The following is an 8511-nucleotide window of genomic DNA, read 5'->3' on the forward strand; positions in this document are numbered from 1 at the left end:
TGGTCACAAAGCACCGAGCTGATCTCCCTGTGCTATGTGGCTGCTTCCCACTAGTTATCTATTTTACGTTTGGTAGTGTATATATGTCCATGCCACTCTCTCACTTTGTCCCAGCTTACCCTTCCCCCTCCCCATATCCTCAAGTCCAAACAATATGCATTTTTAACACAAATGAAGCAGTTATGTTCTAGATCAGGGTTTGGTAAACCTTTTCTGTAAAGAGACAGATAATAAATATTTTGGCTTGGAATACCATATGGTCCCTCTCTCAACTACTCAATTCTTGCTTTTGTGGACATATACAATATGTAAACAAATGAGTGTGGCTGTATACCAATAAAACTTTATTTATGAAAACAAGCAGCAGGACTTCCCTGGTGGAGCAGTGTTTAAGAATCCGCCTGCCGGGCCTCCCTGGTGGCGCAAGTGGTTAAGAGTCCGCCTGCCGATGCAGGGGATACGGGTTCGTGCCCTGGTCTGGGAGGATCCCATATGCCGCGGAGCGGCTGGGCCCGTGAGCCATGGCCGCTGGGCCTGCGCATCCGGAGCCTGTGCTCCGCAACGGGAGAGGCCACAACAGTGAGAGGCCCACATACCGCAAAAAGAAAAAAAAAAAAAAAAAAAAAAGAATCCGCCTGCCAATGCAGGGGACACGGGTTCAATCCCTAGTATGGGAAGATCCCACATGCCACGGAGCAACTAAACCTGCGTGCCACAACTACTGAAGCCCGTGTGCTGCAACTACTGAGACCTGTGCTGCAACTACTGAAGCCCGTGCCCCTAGAGCCCATGCTCCACAACAAGAGAAGCCACCGCAATGAGAAGCCCGTGCACCGCAACAAAGAGTAGCCCCGCTTGCTGCAACTAGAGAAAGCCCACACACAGCAACGAAGACCCAACGCCACAAAAAAAAAAAAAAAAAAAAAAAAAAAGCAGAAACAAAAAAAAACAAGCAGCAAGGGAATTCCCTGGCAGTCCAGTGGTTAGGACTCTGGACTTCCACTGCAGGGGGCACAGGTTCAATCCCTGGTCAGGGGACTAAGATCCTGCAAGACATGCAGTGCAGCCAAAACAAACAAACAAACAAACAAAAAACAAGCAGCAAGCCACATTTGGCTTGTAAGTTGCAGTCTGACAACTCCCATTCTAGACCATAAAGCAAGTGTCAATCTATTTCAAAGACTCAGTCTCCTGAAAACTATGCTATTTGACTATAATAAAATCAAAATTTAAATCAATAACAGGGACTTCCCTTGTAGTCCAGTGGTTAAGAATCTGCCTTCCAGTGCAGGGGACGCGGATTCGGTCCCCGGTCAGGGAACTAAGATCCCACATGCTGCGGAGCAACTAAGCCTGTGTGCCACAACTACTGAGCCTGCGCTCTAGAGCTCGCGAGCCACAACTACTGAGCCCATGTGCCACAACTACTGAAGCCTGCGCGCCTAGCGCCCGTGCTCTACAACAAGAGAAGCCACCACAATGAGAAGCCCGCTCACCGCAACGAAGAGTAGCCCCCGCTCGCCACAACTAGAGAAAGCCCACGCACAGCAACGAAGACCCAATGCAGCCAAAAATAAATAAATTAAATAAATAAAAATTTTAAAAAAGTAATTCTTCACTATATCTTAAGAAGAATCGGTGAAAACAACAATAGTGGGCTTTTAATGAAGCTTCTTTGAAACTCTTAGGATAGTTCAGTGAAATGTAAGCATTTTCAAGAGTTCAAATATTTTCCTAGACTTTCCCGGGGCTGTCACTGGAGCTGACTTTAAAAAAAAGGCAAATACCACCCCTAGAGAAGAAGGGTAAATTGGTTATGGTTAAAGAGGGGGAGGTGGGAGGGAGGGTATCAAAAGAGTTAAGTGTTGGCTAGAATTGGGTCATAAATAGAATAAGACAACTCTTATGACATCTATTTTTGGATGAACAATATTAAAAATACTTTGCTTTTCAGTTGTACAACATAAGGAAATCAGCCTAAAACAATAAAATTATGTTAGACGTTTTCAAAATTCTCTTTCTGTAGCCGAAAAAAAAAAAAACTCACAAAGGGATTATAGCTAGTCCATACAAATGGGTGATCTATTTCATTGTATCAATACAAATGATCATCTTGTTTGTGCAGAAATATATATTTTTAATAGTAAGATTCAAGTACAAAATAACTTGGAGAATGCAAGAATGCAACGTGTTATTATAAAAATCGTACAAAGAAGTCTTTACCTTCAATGAAGGTACTTGTTCAGAGTAGACAAAGATGTTCAAACACATATACACAAGGATGTCCAAAACTTACACCCTTCAGTTCTTTCGGGATGAGCCAAAAGGAGGCTTTCAGGTTTAAAAGAAAAAAAAAAAAGTTTATTTTGACTGAATGTCACATATGAAAGTAAGTGACTAATAACAGAAGCATGAAAATCTAAGCACCATGAAGACCACTGTTAGAAAAATCCTTCTATTCAGAAGTTCCTTTTGATATGTGCTAGCCATTGTTGTTGCCAGTGAGCACCAATCTCCCCCCACCTCTCCCTAATAGACATAAAACAGACCTCAAATGACGAAGGCAGGGTATACTGCCTTTCTACTCTGGTAAGGTATGTGTGCAATCACATTTTTCATCTCTAGATGGTGCAAGCTGAAAGTAATTGCTCTTTTTCAGGGTTTAGCTACATGAGATGATTTGTAATATCTTCAGGTTTACTTTTTTCTGCATAACCACAGAAAAGGCATTTCTGATCTTATTTATTACAGTTTGCTCAGTCTATTTCTTATATATATATGTTTTCATATTCTTTTTTCATTATGGTTTATTACAGGATATTGAATAGAGTTCCCTCTGCTATACAATAGGACCTTGTTGTTTATCTGCTTAGTCTATTTCTTAACACACTTATCTATGATTTACAGAGGTCAATAAATACAGAAAAGAAACTTTACTAAATGTGTCCTAACAGCCATTTCCTATCAGATTCTATTGAGTTAAATTTCTAATGTACAATAATTACAATAATTATTTTAAATGGTCTAAAATATTCTGGGGAAAATTTTTTTTTTACTTAAAATAATTTGACATTAAAATCTAGTAGAATCTTCTTAGAACGTAATTCAACACAACAGATTCAGATCTGCTAAAGATCAAAATATTACCACGGCTGGCAAACTTTTTCTGTAAAGGGCAAGATAGTAAATATTCAAAGCTCCATTGTAGGCTAAAAGCAGCAAGATGCAAACAAGTGGGTGTGGCTGTGTCCTGGGATTCCTCTGGGCTGTAGTTTGCTGATTCCTGTTATTTACGGCAAAAGCCTGATTTCTTATGATTTAAACTCCCCCCAAAACTGGATGCCTGTGCTCTCTTCAGCAGCCCATATACTAAAATTGGAATGATACAGAGAAGATTAGCATGGCCCCTGTGCAAGGATGACACGCAAATTCGTGAAGCATTCTATATTTTTGTAAAGCAATTATACTCCAATAAAGATGAAACAAACAACTAACTAAATTAATTAATTAATTAAAAAAACAACAACTGGATGCCTGAGTCTGTTACAGAGTATATTTTGTTTGGGTCATGATATGAAAAATAGTTGAGTTCACATAAAAATCCAGATTTCCATCTTCTTTTGGGAAGAAAACCCCTGAGGACCTAGAAACACTGAGCCCAGAAAATGAGCTGAGGTTGAATATTCTGTCCTCTCCTTGGAGGGATCAGGTGCTCTCCAGCTGCTGCTGTTCCCACAGGCTGGCTTGTTCACTCACCTTTCCACAGCGCTGGGCACTGGGACTGAGACCTCTTAGAACTGGAAAACCTCCATCAACTCTGTGTCCTAACGCTCTTCCTTATGTCCTTTCACTGACTACCCATTTATCTCCTCTTACTCTGGCCTACATTCTTCTATATTTCAGCTCTCATTGTTTTCATTTAAATGCATCAAAACACCTAGTAATAATAACATGATAGCAATGAGCGATTACTTACAACACACTTTTGCTGCAAATATGAAAACAAGAGTTCGTATTAGTAAAAAATCTTCATTTTGATTAACTCTCCTCATATACATCATAAGAATGATATGTCTCAGATACAAACCAGGAAACATTCCAATTTTTTAAAATCTTTATATAAAAAAATAATCATTTTTCAATTTAAAACGTAATCTTTTTATAGTAGTCTATATTTTTTTCAAAAAAAGCTTTTATCTACATTAATTAACTTTAACATCCATGGATTTCTGGAATTGGAACTGAATAATAAGTCTGAATAACTTATTGAATTACTCAGATTGTATTATTACCTCATTCACAGATTTTTGCTTTATATTCATCAATACATGTCTGAATCAATGTGAGAAACTATTTCCAGATCAATGCCCTCATGAAAAAGACAATAAGCCCTGCACTGTGTGGACTTCTCACATTTTTACCTTATTTACTCCTGTATTTTCCTCTTTCTGTATTTCTTTCCTCTTTCAATGTTGAGGAGAAAATGCAAATATTTTCCTTTTTTCACAGCATTTTCCTAGGTTTATGCTTAGGTTCCCGTGTGCCTGACATCGTTTGTCTTTCTTTACTTCCAAAATGAGATGCAGTTTAAAAAGTCCTTTGATTTTTAAACCCTTTGGTTTTGTTGTAGGTGGATTATTCCTGAGTCTTTGTTAGACACAGCTAACATGCTTGGTCTCACTGGTGCCCAGTTCCCATCCTGAAGCTAGCCAGGAACCCAGCAAGAGTTGCCTTATTAGAACAAAAGACACTCCTATCACCCAGGAAATTGCAAGGGATTTAGGAGCTCTGTATCAGGGACCAGAGTCAAAGACCAAATATTAGAACAAAAGATGCTCCTAGCACGTTTATCACATAGGAAATTACAAAGGCTTTAGGAGCTCTGGCCAGGAGCCAGGGACAAAGACCAAAATATATATTAATATTTCTTATTACATCAAAATATCATACTACCTTAACAATTTTATCATATGAATGTACCATCTGAACCACTATTTAAATTTTAATTGATTTATCTTTATATACATTATTTTAAAAAGAAAAATTGCTATTTAAAAAGGAAACATTTGATAGGAAACAAAAACCAGGATTGCTGACTATGACTAGAAGATAACCATAGGAATAAGTATGAAACTATAAAAATTAAGATATTCTTTAAATATACCACCAATATATGTCATCAAATATACCACTAATATATTTGAAAAATGCTCTTAGGGTTCACCAGCTTCTAGACCTAGTGTGAGAAGACTTCCAAGTGCTACTTGGGCACAGGTAGTTTGATGGAAACGTTTCCATTAACCCTTTGCTACAATGCATCTGCCTGAGAATGTGCCCATGAGAGTGTCAGGGTCTCCTTTCCCTCCTCCTTTTTCAAAATCTCACTTCTCTTACTTCATAAAAAACAGAGAATTGTTCTATGGTTCTTCACCTGGGAGACATGGGTGTTATTGGGCTAGAAAACAAAATGGCAGTTTGAAATATTTGTGTCAGTTGTTTTTTTTTTTAATTTATTTGGCTGTATAGGGTCTTAGTTGCAGCATGAGGGATCCTCGTTGCAGCACGCAGGATCTTTCGTTGAGGCACGTGGGCTTCTCTCTAGTTGTGGCAGGTGGGCTCCAGAGCCCGTGGGCTCAGTAGTTGTGGCACGCGGGCTCTCTAGTTGTGGCGCATGGGCTCCAGAGCATGCAGTCTCAGAAATTGTGGCATGCGGGCTCTCTAGTTGTGTGCGTGGGCTTAGTTGCCCCACGGCATGTAGGATCTTAGTTCCCTGACCAGGTACAGAACCTGAGTCCCCTGCATTGGAAGGCAGACTCTTAACCACTGGACCCCCAGGGAAGTCCCTTGTGTCAGTTCTGAAAAAAAAAAATGAGTCCAAGACCAGATTTAAAAATCCTTTTGTCAGGCTCCCCTGGTGGCGCAGTGGTTGAGAGTCCGCCTGCTGATGCAGGGGACACGGGTGTGTGCCCCGGTCCCGGAGGATCCCACATGCCGCGGAGCGGCTGGGCCCGTGAGCCATGGCCGCTGGGCCTGCGCGTCTGGAGCCTGTGCTCCGCAACAGGAGAGGCCACAACAGTGAGAGGCCCGCGTACCGCAAAAAAAAAAAAAAAAAAAGTCCTTTTGCCAGTCCAGTGGTTTCTCGTTTTTTACTTTCATCAAAATAGATGGGGCTTCCTTGGTGGCGCAGTGGTTGAGAGTCCGCCTGCCGATGCAAGGGAAGCGGGTTCGTGCCCCCGTCCGGGAGGATCCCACATGCCGCGGAGCAGCTGGGCCCGTGAACCATGGCTGCTGAGCCTGTGCGTCCAGGGCCTGTGCTCCGCAACGGGAGAGGCCACAGCAGTGAGAGGCCTGCGTACTACAAAAAAAAAAAAAAAAAAAAAAAATAGATGGATATGATTTCCAACAACTATCAATGATAGCTTACTGTATACATTTTGGCATAAAACTCAGGAGTTCATAGAGTTGAGTAATATTGCTCTAAAAAAAAATCTCTTCACCATTTTAAACACATTTGTGTGAATAAGCTTTCTCAGTGCTTATAATGGATAATGGTGGATATCATTTTGCTATGATATTCAGATTCCATTGGCTACTTTAAAAACTGTAAAGGGATAGTTTTATTTTAAAAACTCAGTATATACCATGTTGGAAAATACATCTTTTGTAGCTATTTAAACTTACGATATAAACTTTCATATGTCAATTTAAAAATGTGTGACAGGGACACTGTTTTACAAAATTCTTTTTGAGATTATGGAAGCAAAATAATTTGAAAACCAGGAAATCTTAAATATGTCAGAGATTTTTAAACCTACTAATTGTGAAATAAAGAATGTTGCCCACCAACCAGTTCTACAAGAATCAAGTCACTAGCCACTACAGTTGCTGACCTACAATACACCCTGAAAGGAATTCAAGGTGAAGATCAGGATGAGGTACTCTGTGCTCTGGGGAAACAGGCAAAACAGGCCCTTAGTTAGAAATATTTCAGGAGAAATTTTTTTTTTTTTTTTTTTTTTTTTTGCGGTACGCGGGCCTCTCACTCTTGTGGCCTCTCCCATTGCGGAGCACAAGCTCTGGACGTGCAGGTTCAGCGGCCATGGCTCACGGGCCCAGCCGCTCCGCGGCATGTGGGATCTTCCCGGACCGGGTCACAAACCCGTGTCCCCTGCATCAGCAGGCGGACTCTCAACCACTGCACCACAAGGGAAGCCCGAGAAATTTTTTATGAACCTGGATTCTTGCATCCTCCATACTTAGAAAAGCACTAAAATCATTAACTGAGATGTCTGTTCCTTGTGACTAGTAGCATTCTACCAAGATGTGTGCTTGAGTGCATGTACCCCTTTGCCCAAATCACCTATATACTGACCTACATCTTCAGAGCAGTTCCTCAGAGCTGAGAGGCTCTCTCCCAGGCTATAGTCCTTAGTAAGCCCCCAAATAAAACTGAAACTCATAGCTCTCATGTTGTGTATTTTTATTTCAGTCCACATATTATGAATCCTTACTGAAAACATTACTCAAAAACAAATTCCAACTGCCAGAGTAATACTCAAAATCAAGAACTCAAGACTGGAAAAGTCAGAGTAAGAAAAAAGAAGTGGAACATCGAAAACAATTCACCTCACAAAACTGAGTATAAATAGCTGTGTTATCATTTGTTTTCAAATTTAAAATTTTTCAAAAGTGAGCTCCAAATGAATGCAAACGTTAAAGCCAATTCTTGGTGGGCGGGACCAGGAGAAGCCTGATGGATGGCAGGTACAGGAGGTGGGCCAGAAGCCGGTTGGAGCCTGAGACGTCTTGTAGTTGTCTGAAGAGTCTTCAATCACTATGCCAAGCGATACAGATGTTTCTTCTTCTTCATATGATGAAGATCAGGGATGTAAACTTATTAGAAAACCTAGAGAGGCACCATTTGTCCCCCTTGGAATGGCACATTTTGCAGCAATCATTGCGTATGGATTATATATTTAAATTGAAGAGCAGGGGAAATACTAAAATGTCTGTTCACCTGATCCACATGCACATGGCAGCCCAAGGCTTTGTTGTGGGAACAATTATTCTTGGTATGGGCTATTCCATGTATCAAGAATTCTGGGTAAAACCTAAACCTTAGAAGAGGAGATGCTGTCTTGGTCTTGTTAGTGGTGCTTGCTTTAGTTAGACATCTCATATTGAGGTTATATGTTTATGTTGAAAATAAATTGTTTGGGTCAGACAATAACATGGTAATTTGAATACTGGCTTCCTTTCTTGCAGGCTTGATTTGCCTGGTGACCAAGTTACTGGTGACTAGCTCACTAGCTAGGTCATTCAGGGGAGTCAAATTAGCACAAAAGAAACATGTCACTATTTTTTTTTTTTTTTTTTTTTTGCGGTACGCGGGCCTCTCACTGCCGTGGCCTCTCCCGCTGCGGAGCACAGGCTCCGGACGCGCAGCCTCAGCGGCCACGGCCCACCAGCCCAGCCGCTCCGCGGCATGCGGGATCCTCCCGGACTGGGGCA

At 41.0% G+C, this 8511-nt stretch overlaps 1 non-coding gene and 1 pseudogene across 1 annotated transcript; both read left to right on the forward strand.

The window, feature by feature from the left end:
• The first annotated feature begins 3345 nt into the window (after positions 1-3345).
• LOC132487339 (U6 spliceosomal RNA) lies at positions 3346-3452 on the forward strand. The gene has a single exon (XR_009531621.1). It is a non-coding gene; the product is annotated as a U6 spliceosomal RNA (small nuclear RNA).
• Positions 3453-7836: 4384 nt separating this feature from the next.
• LOC132485254 (HIG1 domain family member 1A, mitochondrial-like) lies at positions 7837-8147 on the forward strand (annotated as a pseudogene).
• The last annotated feature ends 364 nt before the right edge of the window (positions 8148-8511 follow it).

Source organism: Mesoplodon densirostris, chromosome 3 (genome assembly GCF_025265405.1).
Source record: "Mesoplodon densirostris isolate mMesDen1 chromosome 3, mMesDen1 primary haplotype, whole genome shotgun sequence".
NCBI classification, from domain to species: domain Eukaryota; kingdom Metazoa; phylum Chordata; class Mammalia; order Artiodactyla; family Ziphiidae; genus Mesoplodon; species Mesoplodon densirostris.